The sequence below is a fragment of the Corticium candelabrum genome, chromosome 20 (assembly GCF_963422355.1).
Source record: "Corticium candelabrum chromosome 20, ooCorCand1.1, whole genome shotgun sequence".
Taxonomy (NCBI): domain Eukaryota; kingdom Metazoa; phylum Porifera; class Homoscleromorpha; order Homosclerophorida; family Plakinidae; genus Corticium; species Corticium candelabrum.
In genome coordinates, this window is record NC_085104.1 from 4,227,793 (window position 1) to 4,241,508 (window position 13,716).

The following is a 13,716-nucleotide window of genomic DNA, read 5'->3' on the forward strand; positions in this document are numbered from 1 at the left end:
GTGTCGCGGTGTAAGAGGAATAAGCTGACTCTAATCAGGTAGTCTAGGCAATGTTGTTAAAACATGCTCTACATTTACAAGTACGTTCACTGCAGAGCCATGCATGCAACGCAGTTTCCCAGAAGGAAGGGCCACCATTTCCATAAACGCTACTCGTAAACACACCAGTCTACTTTCTAGTTTATTCAAACTATACAACTGAAAAAGTACTGAAGATAGCTTCAAATTGTTAGCTACACTCTGCAAAGGCATTCGACCTCTAGACAAAGCTTTATCACGCGTCTTACACATGTAAAAAGTACATTAAACTAGCATACAGAGTATCATCACCTAGTACTATATCTAAAACTCCTGGTAGCTTTTCTGTACTTATCCTATTCAAGACCAGTACATTCTGTCTGTACATTAAACGATGACAAGAGACACAAACATAATCAAACCCTTCTTTGGTTTTAGCAATAAAAGCATTTATGGTAGCATCCAAACTCTCTGAAGCTTTGTATCTGGAGGCACGGCCCCCATTGTTTTTATGAATTCTATGTGCATCAGATTAGTCAGCTGTTTCTACACCTTTCCCTGTAGCTGCCCGTTCTCTTCGACACCTGCTAAATGCATCAGCTTTGTCTTCCACCTCTGCAGCTTGTCTTCTCACTGCACATTCTCTCCTACGCTTCCTAAGCCCATCAGCTTGGTCTGCTGTTTCTATACTTTCCTTCTTGCAATCCATTCTCGCTTACACTGTATACATGCGAAAAGGTAATCTGCACCATCACCAGCAGGTGCAAATAACTGTAACCCACTCTCTAACTCTACCCGACTCTAACTCTACCCGACTCTAACTCTACCCGACTCTAACTCTACCCGACTCTAACTCTACCCGACTCTAACCCTACCCCTGACTCTAACCCTTTGTTTCCGGGAGGCGTAAAGCGGCTACTGCCTTGCTCACTCATGATGAACTGTGAAATAATAAAGCTTACCGCTAATTATTACTCACAGAAAACGAAACGTAAAACGATTCTAGCTGAACGCGTCATAGCTGCAAACACAGTAACCGACTAGATGTTACAAGGCACCGTCAAACAAAGACGATCGAACCCTACCAACGATCTTCGTTCACCAATGATCTTTGTTCGCACAACAACTAACGACTGATTTTAGCCGCGACCACACGGCACCGATAACGTACTTCACACGCAACAACCGACTACAACACTGCAGAGAAAACCTACGAAACAAGAAAATGTTACAGCATATTCAAACGACTACATGTACTAGGCCGTACATCTTACCACCAATTTCCTCCGCAATGCCGACAGCTGCTGCGCCAAATGAGCAGGTATGCACAAGCATCTGCTCTTTAGATAATTATGAGCGGAAACACCTTGTCTAGCAACATACCAGATTGTTACAAGAATGCGCTCTACGACAGTAGACACACAATCTATATATGCCTAAAAGCCCAAATGTTGGTCGTCAGTCACCAAAAAGACCTAAGCACGATACAGAACAATTAACTTGCTAATTGTTCAAAGTGTATGGCTATATAGAGACAGAGCCAGCTACTGGAAAATTCGAGAAAGAATTCAGAAATTTTGGAATAGGCATAAATTATCAACACTACCTGGACGCTACACAAATCACCTTTACTCATATTAGAACTGCAACAACTTGAACAGCTGGAGCCGCCAGTTACAGACTCAGACTTCCGAATCAAGCAGACAAGTCAATTGCAAAAAACATTAAGAGAATGGAAACTGCTCATGTTGCAATAGAAAACTCACAAGCACCTAAAGAGTCTAATCATCTTTTAGGGTGCATTCGAATTCTAGTTCCAATTCTGGAACTGGACGAATTCTAGTTCCAGTTCTGGAACTGGAACTGCCAAAACTGTCAGAACTGTTGGAACTCTTGCTAGCAAACGAACGTTTAGAACTGTCAGCAAGTTGAGCATGCGCAATAGACCCCGACGTCATGCAGGACTTGGATCTGCTCGTCCTTGCAGCCTCTCAGCTTCTTGACGATTCTGATTATAAAGAAGACGACTTGGAGTGTTTACGACGTTCGCAAATGCAGCAGCTAGAAGTGGGGCCTCTATAGGGTTTCAGAAGAAACTGTGGAAACGTATTTATGTAAAAGGATATTTTGATAAAGTTGTTCTTCAGTAAGTGTACTTCAGTAGATAGTCCAATACCTGAAATACTTACTGATGATTATTTATGTCAGATTGTGTGTTAATTTTCAAAGACACTTCAGATTGAAGAAAACCACATTCGAAGTTATATTACAGCAAATGAGACGACTAGAGGAATTTATTCCACATCATCGTGACGGAGGAAAGCCCCCAATACCTCTTTTGAAGCAACCATTGATATACATTTAATGGCTATTGGCAACACCAGAATGCTTCAGATCAGTTGCAGACCGATTTGATATTAGTAAATCTACTGGCCATAAAATATTTGCGAGAATGAGCGTTGTTCTGAAGGACAATGCATGTAAGAAGGCAATTGTGTGGCCTAAAGAAGATCATCAGATCAATTCTATTGTGACTGGATTTCAGAGGAAGAAAGGTATGACTAATGTAATCGGAGCAATAGATGGCAGTCATATTCCAATAAAGGGACCGGCTGAGAGTCCAAAAATTGTATATTAATCGGAAAAGCTTCCACTCTGTTGTATTACAAGGAGTTTGCGAACACAATATGAACACAATATGAACACAAAAACAAAGAAAAAGATAAAAACCAAAAACAATGGCGGGAAGAACAATACTCCGTCTCAGTCACCTGAGCCAGATGCTGCAGCGGTTTGATGCAGGCCAATTGAGTATTCGTGTTGAGTTGAATCTCTTCATTTGTGTTTCCAATTTCTTGATCACAAAAAAAACAGTTATGGCTCTCCAACTTGTTACTTTCAATGTGCAAGGACTGCGTAATCCATTCAAACGTTTAATTGTTGCAGAGTAGATAAGGCACAATCGCATTGAGTGCTTTGTCTGCAGGAAACTCATGTTACTGCTAAAATGTCAGACTGGAGTCGTGAGTTTCCAGAATTGCACTGTTTACCATGCATATGAAAGTAATTACAGACGTGGAGTTTCTATTATAATCCGCTGTCTACCAAGCATGCAGAGTAATCAAGTCTACAGTGACCCAGAAGAAAGGTATCGAAGTGTCTATATCAGCTATGGCTCATTAACACCATCACAGTCTAAGCACCAGTAACACCAACTGAAAGAAAAGACTTCTTTACCAAGATTCAATCACAAGTCTAAGTGTCCCAAAACATGATAATCTGTGGAGATTTTAACAGTGTCTTAGGTCCAGCAATGGATAGAATATCTCAAGCTCGCATTGGCCCTCGGCCGACGGATTCTGTCAACTTGCAGGACCTTCTTAACTCTTTCAATCTTCAAGAAAAATATCGAATTCACAATCCAGACACCCCAGGTTATACCTGGACTCGTCGTCAATCTCAAAGTGCTGCCCGTTTGGACATGTTTTTTTGTGTCTGAAATTCTGTCACCTATATATACAGACATCCGTACTCGCCTAGTTCCTTTTGCAGACCATACTGCGCTCTTTCTTCGACTACGAGGCCAAAATGGAGTTCCACATGGACAAACATATTGGAAATTTAACAATCCTTTCTGTCAGACGATTCCTTTTGCAGACACATGAAGGCATTCTGGTTGCATGGGCAGCATCAGAAACACAGGTTTCAATCACTCCTTCAATGGTGGGATGCGCGCAAAGGTAGAATCCATTCCATCTGCCGGCAGTATGGAAGAAAAGTACACAATCGTAAAGTACGTTTTTCAAGGAGGCTAGAAAGATGTCTATAATAGACTCAACAGCAAATTCACAGAGGCGATTATAATGCAGTACCACGAAAGGATTTCTTTCGACAACGACTACATGAGCAAACGTATGAGAGAATCAGAGGACAACAAACTCGTTGCAGAGCAAAATGGCTAGACAGTGGTGAGACATCACAAAAGCATTGGCTGCGTTTAAAAAATCAAAGGCGAGAGGGTATATAGTTGACAGATGGCTCTGGTCCTGTCTAAAGTAAAGAGGGATTGTCACATGCAACATACCACCTTTACTCAAACCTATACAGAAATGTAGGAGTCGAAGAAGATACTTGTCATATGTTGTTTCAGTAGACGACAGTCAAGAGTAGTTCAAGCAGCCAGCGTTACGGTGAACCACAAAACTCTTCTCTGGATCGAATCTGTCAAGAATTTTTGAAACTTGAATAGAAAGATAGATCCTGCGTTTATACTATTGTTATGTCTCTATCGTAGTACATGAGGAATTTCGAATTAACAATCGACGAAATAGCGATCGCTCTCATCTTTTCATTGCAAGTGGAGAAGATATTTGCCCGATATCGGACATAGTGAGATAGAAAACGGCAGGAGATCCTCTAGTTCAGGTTATGGTGTACTATCAAGCAATACTTGAGGATTTCTCAGTATTACGACCCTGGTTATAATAACGTGTCAAAGAATGCGACTGTGTGTCTGTGCAACAGTTGCGTTAGAAACTGGCACAGTAATGTGGACCGAGCTGATAGTGGGTTTGATGTAGGAAATAATGGTTTCGTGATTAATGCGGTTTGCCAAACTGTGTGTAGGATTGTGGAAGCAAAGCGGGTTCCACTAAAGAATCTTACAATGAGTTTCAAGACTGAAAACAGGGAATAGACAATTTGATCAAATATATGGCAGCTGCCACCTACTTTGGCTTACCAATACACCGTTTCTACTGGGCAGGCCAAAAGTGGGAATGGCATATGCATGAACCTCAGTTTTCCTTTCAGTTTCGTATGGATGTACCAGTTGAAAGTATAGAATTGGTCAACTATGACAGACAGCACAACGATCTGGTTCATGTGATTCAATGAGTTCCGTAGAAGGTACCGTACACCTGTTTCTGTAGATAGTTTGCAGTCAGTTACTGTAGATAGTTTGCAGTCAGTTACTGTAGGTTGTTTGCAGTCACTGCCTTTGCAAAGAGATACAACGCACCCCCAGCACATTTCAGATATATACGCTCTGGCAACAATACACAGGACAATGTGTTGCGTTGTCTATGTCTCTGAGTAAGAACACTGTCGCATAGATTGATCAGTCCAGTTCTCAGCAATTCTAGAAAGGACAGCAGGATAGCTGTATTGTATATCAAGGAGTTTCAACATTACGAGGCATTAAAAGTAAACAGTTTCCCGGAAAGTCGTCGCCCTTGAACTACTGGGTACCTCCAGACAGCGACAATGATTCGAATGGCAGATATACAAGTGCATGTATATAATTGTACAACATTATCTAACAAAACAAAAAGTATACCAGGTTGTTTACAATGTTGTTTTACAATGTAGGTTAGCAAAAAAAGCAAAAACGTCAGTCGAGAATTGTCAAATGCAGATCGACCCCACCAACAGCAGCGACGAAGACGTCGATAACCTTAACAACAGCCCCCTTAACAAGAACAGACGACATCCAAAACTCTCGTAGGTTCTTCCACGACGATCCCTTGAAGCCATTTTCTCAACTAGCGTAGATTTCAGCGCAGCAGAGGAGTTGATCCAATTTTGACCGATCCACCTTAAGTCGCGTCTGCCATGCCATGCCTTTGAGATTCTCCAGCGACGCTTTCTTGTTGGACATTTCAAAGTTAGACAGCTACTACGCTTTTAACCATTTCCCGACCTGAGGCTATTGGAGATTATAACAAGCACATGGGCGGAGTTGACAAGTCCGACCAAATGATTAAATATTATGAAGTCCTTCACAAGAGCCTCAAGTACTGGAAGATCTTTCTGCACATGATTGACTTAGCCGTATTCAACAGCTACATCATGTTTACTGCCCTTCAACAAGAACATCCTGAAGATCCACTTCTCAAGAGGAAAGGGCAGTATACGCAGAAAGACTTCAGGTGTGAGCTTATGCGAAGGTTGGCTGGAATCGATGTCGACGAACCTGTACCACGGTATTGTGCATCAACCCAAAGAGTGGTACAGGTTCGGCCACACCTAGATTACCAACATCAACAACACATACAAACACTACAACAACAACATGATCTCGTCACACAGACACTACAACAACATGATCTCGTCACACAGACACTACAACAACAAATGCATCAACATGACATACAACAACAACAACAAATACATCAACAACAAATGCAACAACAACAACAAATGCATCAACAACAAGTGCAACAACTACAACAACAACACCTCTTGGAACGACAACAAATCGAACAACGCATACAACTCATACAACAGCAACAACAACAACTCTTACAGCAGCAACAACAACAACAACAACAACAACAACAACAACAACAACAACAACAACAACAACAACAGCCAAACCCTCGGCATAGCTCACACATCCCGATTGTAGCAGAGCGGTTAGTACGTTGCATTGTTTGCTCCAGCGCAGGTAGAAAAAACATCAAAACCCGCTATAGGTGTCAAGAATGCAACGTACCCCTCTGCGTGTCATCCGCTGACAGACATTGTTCTTTAACGTATCATTCGTGACATATATTATATGTATTTGTATACATATTTGTGTACATATTTGTATAAATATTTGTATATATATTTGCATATATATATATTTGTATATATGCATTATGTTTTCTGTATATATTTCCACTGGCAAGTAGAGTTAGTTTTTATATAATGTCAATATAAACAGTGTGTACAGCCTAAATTTTTTACGTATAAAATATAGATGTGTTCAGTTGAAAGTTTTGCTGTCGAGTAATTAGAGTAGCATCAACAAGTCGAAATCAAATATTGAAACTGTTGCTAATAGTTACAAAAACTGTATCATTTGAAAGCGCAATTAATATGCTTTCTAAAGATGTATGAAATGGTTTTTTACTTCTAAAATATGGCTGCAGTTGCAAATATACGTAAGCGAGTGCTTTCTTGCACGCGCGCTAGATAGTTGGCGCGCGCGCTAGAAAGTTATAGGCGTGACATTAGTGCAAAGGTCACACCTGGGCGTGTTAAAGGGTTAAAGCAGACGACCAAGGCACATGGAAAAACAACGGAAAGAACTAACGTCATCTATTGTCGGCAACGACGTCACGCTTATTAGAACGTACTACGAGCATTCGAAGTAACGTGTTTTCAAAACGCACGGCGGAGTTGCTGCGTGGTGGAGAAAAAAAGCCCATAGTATTCTTACAATAGCTATTCGAAGGCCAAGAGAACACGATTGAGTACGCTCCACACGGAAACAGAAAGACCGATAACTATCCACACCTTAGAGCGTGAGAGAGTCAGAAGACTCTATTCGAGACGCGCTGAGTCTTATGCGCTTCTCTGGCCATCCCACTAACGTGTACGACCAGGTCTGTGAAGCCGCTGGCGACGTGTTTCAGTGCAACAGCAGCTCTGCTATGCCTAGAAACATTCAGCAGGTCTGAAACATCAACAGACACAACAAGGATGTCGTTGTCGAGAAAGACGAGCTATTTGTATTGATCAAGCAATGCAAAGAAGACGGAAGTTCCCAAAAGCCATTTCTTCGGTTAGTGCAAGGAGCTCCATACCTTATGTGCTTTCTCGCCAATGATAGGCAGTTACAAGACATCGTAAAATGCTGCACAAACCCAAAACTGTTTGCTATTTTGGGGCTAGATACCACGTACAACTGTGGTTAGTTCTGGCTAACTACCACAACCTACAAACAGCTTCAATGACGAACCGGACGAGAAGGCAATCCTCCAGTGTTGAATGGTTCAGCAATTCTTCACAAGACCAAAGATGAGGCAGCGTTTCGCTACATGTCATCATGTATGACTAGGCTATGCCCAGATATACAGAACGTACGTGCCGTTGGGACTGACAGACAGGGCGCTCGCTATTCAATGGCTTTTTACCGCAATTCACACGTGCTGTTCATGTTTTGTGTAAAAAGAATACGGAAGACGACTTCCAAAGAATGCTGACCCGTCTAGGAATCACGAAAACACAAAATAGACTTCATTAAAGACATCTTTGGATCATTAGCTTACATCAGTCAGGACTGGTAGAATGCACAAATGCATCATGCCGGTTCAAGGACAACGCGCAAAAAGCACTGAACACACAGAACAGTATTGTAGATGCTCCAGGAAATTCCGGTGGGAAAATGGTGATTAGCCTTACGACATCACAGCCTCATCTTGACAAAACGCCAGGAACAGGTAAGTTTGTTTGCGAATGTTAAGCTTACATTGAACGCAATTTGTGTGCTCACGGAATTTCTACAGCTGGCTTATACCTGCCAAATTGGCATTTACTGTCAAATTTCCAAAAAGTGCGCGATCAAGCAACTTTATGGAATGCTCCAGCCAAGGGGCACCCAAACAGATAGGAAAAATCCAGGACATAAGGAGAGAAAAAGAAAACGCACCTGTTCCCCCAGAATAACTGAGAGCATGACGTCTAGACAGCCAAGCGCCAACATCCCCACGGCTGCCAAGAAGTTTCGACCAGAAAATCCTTCCCAATCACGAGGGGACCGTCTCACCTACCAACTGAAATGGGTGAAAGGTACGCGGGTAAAAGAAATGCTATGGTTGCGAAGGTCCATTCGTGACCCACCTCATGTACCTCCTACTTGCAACGACATGGTCTTCACTTGCAATGAGCATAGACTGTACTCCACTACAGAGGGAACATGGAGATTCTCTATGAAAAAAGAAGCCACCCATTATCATTTATCCATTGCTTGCATTCAACAAAAAACAAGAACATCAATCCTCAAGATGCTGAAATATCAGAGGAAGATCGTAAACGATTTCTTGAAAGCTGGAAAGAGCTCCTAAAAGTTATCTTAGGTGTTGACACGTAAATGACAATGTAAATATAAGTACACTGCTAGTTAGAAAAGTTTTTGTTTTCAATTGTTGGTCAGCCTCATTGGTCATAGGATCATTTTAGCGTAAGTAGACAGCTAAGAACCGTTCAGGCTTGTTAGAATACAATTTTGACAATTTTGCTTGTATTTATCAAAGGACGGTTTACATAGTATTACTAGCTGTCAATTTAAGGGAATTTGCATACCTTTAAAGATATACTTCTGTTAGATTAACAAAAGGATTCATAAAACAGTTACAAACACTGGTTGTAATTTAATGCACATGTACTGTCCATATACATCCCTAAGGTATTACTTGTACATCCCAAGGATTAATAGACTCTCTGCCCATAAATGATCTTTTCACATTGTGATTTATGACACAAGCAGTGGATTAGCAGTGGATGGGTCGGGACGCTAACGTTTCCTTCACTAACATTTGAAGTAAAATGTCAACAAGTCTCATTAAAAAGACAGGAGCTGCACAAAAGCGGTAATATTTGCAAATGACTCTTGAAACTGGAGAACCAAATTAAGTTGGCAAATTAATTAGTGGCAAGAGAAAAGTACAGTAGCAAGAAATGCTACGTAAGGTCAGATCTAGACAAGTATACATAATAATTGCAAGGTACGTTCAAAACCATTTATGTCAAACCGTTACTCATACTGTACATGCACACTCATGCAGATGGATACCACGGGCAAAACCAACTGACGTCGTATGTACTTTGCCGCCAGTACTTTGCATGTAGACAATGCGCTTCCTGTACCGTTCTTACATTTCCACGATTGATGCCGTGATCTTCATTGCCCTAAAATAACAATTTTAATAGATGCAGCTTCATTGTCTGATACTAGATGCGTATCTGAATCCCTACATTTCATCTAGAGTCGACTGCGATGCGTTGGTCGAATGCGAGTATAACTGCGTAGCTCCTAGAATCTATATAGAGACCGAAACGGAAGCACAAAAGAGACAACACATCTCCGCCTCGCCTTTCTTTCAAGTAGACCGATAGCCCCATTGTTTTCAACTCGCGCTTCCAACTGTCGCTTCACCACACACACTATCATCAGAAACATCCAGACTCTGATGGAGAAACACTAAGCTGTCTAGGTACTGCGTTGGTCGCCTGGCTTCACTACGTAGACATGCGATCGACAGCTGTAGGTATGCGCTCGCATAGATCGGGACAGAAGCAGCTTCGAAGAGGCTTAGCTGTGCTGTTTCACTGAACATGATACAAATACTCACTGCCAACATATCGCAGTTGAAGCACAAGGCCGGAAACATCAACACGTGAAGGTATGTGCATAAGTATCATAAGCGTAGAAAACGGGGGGCCGAGGGGGGCAGGGGGGCATGCCCACCCAATATTTAGCCTCCAAACCTGTATCAATGCGGCGATTAGATAATCGACACGACAACACTACCAAAAGACACTCTACTGGTCGCTGCCGACGTGACAAGCTTGTATACAAACATACCACAACAAGAGGGAATCGATACAATATGCAAGGCAATGGACACACATTACAAAGACAGCTGGTTGACCGCATTTACAAGAAAGAGTCTACGACTCATACTACAAGAAAACCATTTCCAATTCAAAGACAAGACCTATAGACAGACACACGGTACAGCCATGGGAACTCCGGTAGCACCTTCATTCGCCAATATCTTCATGACTAATCTCGAGACGACTTTTATGAAAAACGAAACGATCAGACCAACGCATTGGTACAGATATATAGACGACATTTTCCTAACGTGGACGCAAGACCTAGAGACATTACAATCATTATGAATAGACTAAACAATCATCATAACAACATCAAATTTACTTGGACCATCAGCGACAAAAACACGACTTTCTTGGACATTGACCTATACAAGAGGACACGATTCGATAACGACGGTATTCTAGACACAAAGACTCATTTCAAGACAACAAACACTTTTCGATATCTACACAGAACGAGTTACCATCCGAAATCGACAACGAAGAGCATCTGTAACAGCGAATTGGTAAGATTCATTTAAACACATCTGACAGAAACACCTACGAACAACAAAAGAACGACACTTCCAACATCTGACACAAAGAGGTTACAGACTTAGCCAACCCCAGACATGGGCAGACGACATCGCCCACGACAAAAGACCGGACTATCTGAAAGACAATATCAACAACAAAACAACACAGAGACCAATCTTCTCCATTCTACTACAACCAAGAGCCCATCACGTCAAAGACATCATCAAAAGACACTGGAATATAATCGAAAATAATCCGACACTTAATGATCTCTTTCCGAATAAACCTATAATAGCTTACAGAAGTAGCAAAAACTTGGGACAAACTCTGACAAGGTCGAAAATAAAGACAATAACTGAAGAGGAAGACGAGGACATGGGTATCAACAACCTGATGGAAGTACGTATGACGACGTAATCTCAACCAATAGACTTTAAGGTATCAACAAAAATACCAAAATGCCATCAAGATTTATGAAGAAATCCTTGAAATCAACCAAACTTTGAGTCAGATTATGAAGCTAAGACGGCAACAGGTTGGTAAGAGACAATTATCTTTATCAATTACATACGTCTTATTCTTTGATTATTTGTTAGACTTTATTTAATGTTAGGTTTTGTTGAGAGTAAAGATATTGGGAATGTCTAAAAGAATACAGGAAATGACTGGAAGAGGCGATGTGACTGATTGTTGTGTCTCTAACCTAGCATTAAATTGGTTGGGAAAAAGTTTGATGTACCAAGAAAAATACGACGATGCCATTAAGATATACGAAGACATCTTTGAAATCAATCAAACTTTTGGGTCTAAAATGAAGCTAAGGCGACAACAGGTTGGTAGGAAACAATTGTCTTGATCAATTACATATAAATTATTCTTTGCTCATTTACTTATTTTATCTAGTCTGTGTAGGTTTGTCAGATGATACTCATTGACTAGTATACACTAATACACGAAAACACAAAACATTATTATGTGTTCAAGCTCACCGAGGCCTTCACATACAGCTCAAAGGACGCCATTGAGAAACGAGTCTCAAGTACCGGACTGATGTGATACACTCTCTAGCGTGCCACAAGGTTAGACATTCTCATCGGTACGTGCCTGGCGCTGATGAAGGTTATAGCAAACCGAAACGCGTACGTCATTAGGTCGTACCGCGTCCGGTTAATTGAGTGCACGCTGAAACGATATCTAACTGGATATCGGTTTCTCTCAATTTGATTCATGGCGACTCTAGTATATAACACAAAACATTATTTTGATGTTATTATAACTTGTTTCTCTAGTAACAATTACATATACCAACAGCTGCGACGATCACCATGACATGTCCAAACGACAAACTCAAGCGAGAAGCTGCACTCCCACATGGAGCCCAATGACATATAGACATGCTTTCAATGCGATGGGTCGAAGTAAGGACAGAAAATCACAACGGAACAAGCGACCGGTCAAGCCTCAAGCAGCGTCACGTCAGACCAGCTCGAAACGTCCATCCGAGGAGCCTGTGTACGTCATGGATGTCGCGGGCTCAAGCAGAGGGACCGACACCTACGAGCAGCGAACGTCAACACCAATTCCCGAGGACGACGCATGACTAGACGATGACTACCTCCATGAAAAAATAGCAGTGCTCGGGTCAAATACAACAACAACGCCACTAGACACAGACCACGCGCTGCTCTCCGTAAATCCACCAACGGAGCCGCACGGAGGGACGCTACCGCAGCAGGAGCCGCCCTGTCCGCCGCCTCCTTCATCCTCTAGACAAATACAAGAGATCCTACGACAGAATGCGTTACCCGAGAAAGAACACGGGGTTCAGTAACAACTAATCCCACAACAGAACCAGCTGCGACCACCACACGCAGCCACGATAATTAAAACGCTACTACACAACAGACGACAGGCTCTTTTCAATTTCGAAAAGGTGGAACATCACCACTCATACCTAAGCCAATCTCTGAACGCCAAGATACTACCAACTTGGTTACAAACATCACAAACACAAGACATTCGACCCATGTTGCCACACCGAACTAACATTGCGGAGAAAATCGACACACTGACCGTAGACTACCACACACAACTAGCTACTGCGGTCAATGACCAATACCAGACCACCATGGCACATCTAAAACAGATAGATGCAGACATGACAATGGCTACGGATCACATAGCCCCAATCATTATTGATGATCGCATTGATGCTTTATCAGACCTTATACAGCACTGCGGAGATTATCGTAAGAAGTTCAATGCTATGTTCAATGCACATGAGAACACATTTGGTATTTTGCAACTTAGTTCTCGGCGACCAACCAGGTGGCATCCATGCTAACACTGTTACCACTGTCGACTTAGATGACAACGCAGAGAAGTTTGTGAAGGGTGCTTTGTCATATCTGAAAATGCGCTTTGGTTGCTTCAAAAATCCACCATTGTCACATTTCGCAGCATTAAACTTAAGAAAGAAAACAAATGTGAATAGTGGCGGGTCTGACGAATCAGACAGTAGTTAGATCTACCATTATATTGCAATATTGCATATTGCAAACTAGCTGCTAAGGCTTAGAGCATAACACCTCTTGCAGTTACTGAGCAGTAATAGCTATTTCAGATCGTCTCAATTCTTAGTCTAAATTTCAAAATAGGTACTCTATGTGCTTTTCTTATTAAATTAAAGGCAGCAACATATGTAGCTGTCACTATTGATACAATTAGACACAAATTCTTAATACCCAAAACATTTTGCCTATTTTCATTGGCTAGTACATTAAGCAGCTTCTG

At 41.7% G+C, this 13,716-nt stretch overlaps 1 long non-coding RNA gene across 5 annotated transcripts; it reads right to left on the bottom strand.

Moving 5' to 3' along the window:
• Positions 1–9,404: 9,404 nt before the first annotated feature.
• On the bottom strand, positions 9,405–13,305 carry LOC134195520 (uncharacterized). 5 transcript variants are annotated; one of them, XR_009972383.1, is made up of 5 exons: positions 10,872–13,304; positions 10,730–10,808; positions 10,550–10,668; positions 9,763–9,951; positions 9,405–9,696 (listed from the first exon to the last, which is right to left on the bottom strand). It is a non-coding gene; the product is annotated as an uncharacterized LOC134195520 (long non-coding RNA). The 5 variants fall into 5 exon arrangements; XR_009972384.1 differs by lacking the exons at positions 9,405–9,696; positions 9,763–9,951 and adding an exon at positions 9,958–10,116 and having other exon boundaries at positions 10,872–13,302; XR_009972381.1 differs by lacking the exons at positions 9,405–9,696; positions 9,763–9,951 and having other exon boundaries at positions 10,331–10,668; positions 10,872–12,477; positions 12,539–13,305.
• Positions 13,306–13,716: the final 411 nt, after the last annotated feature.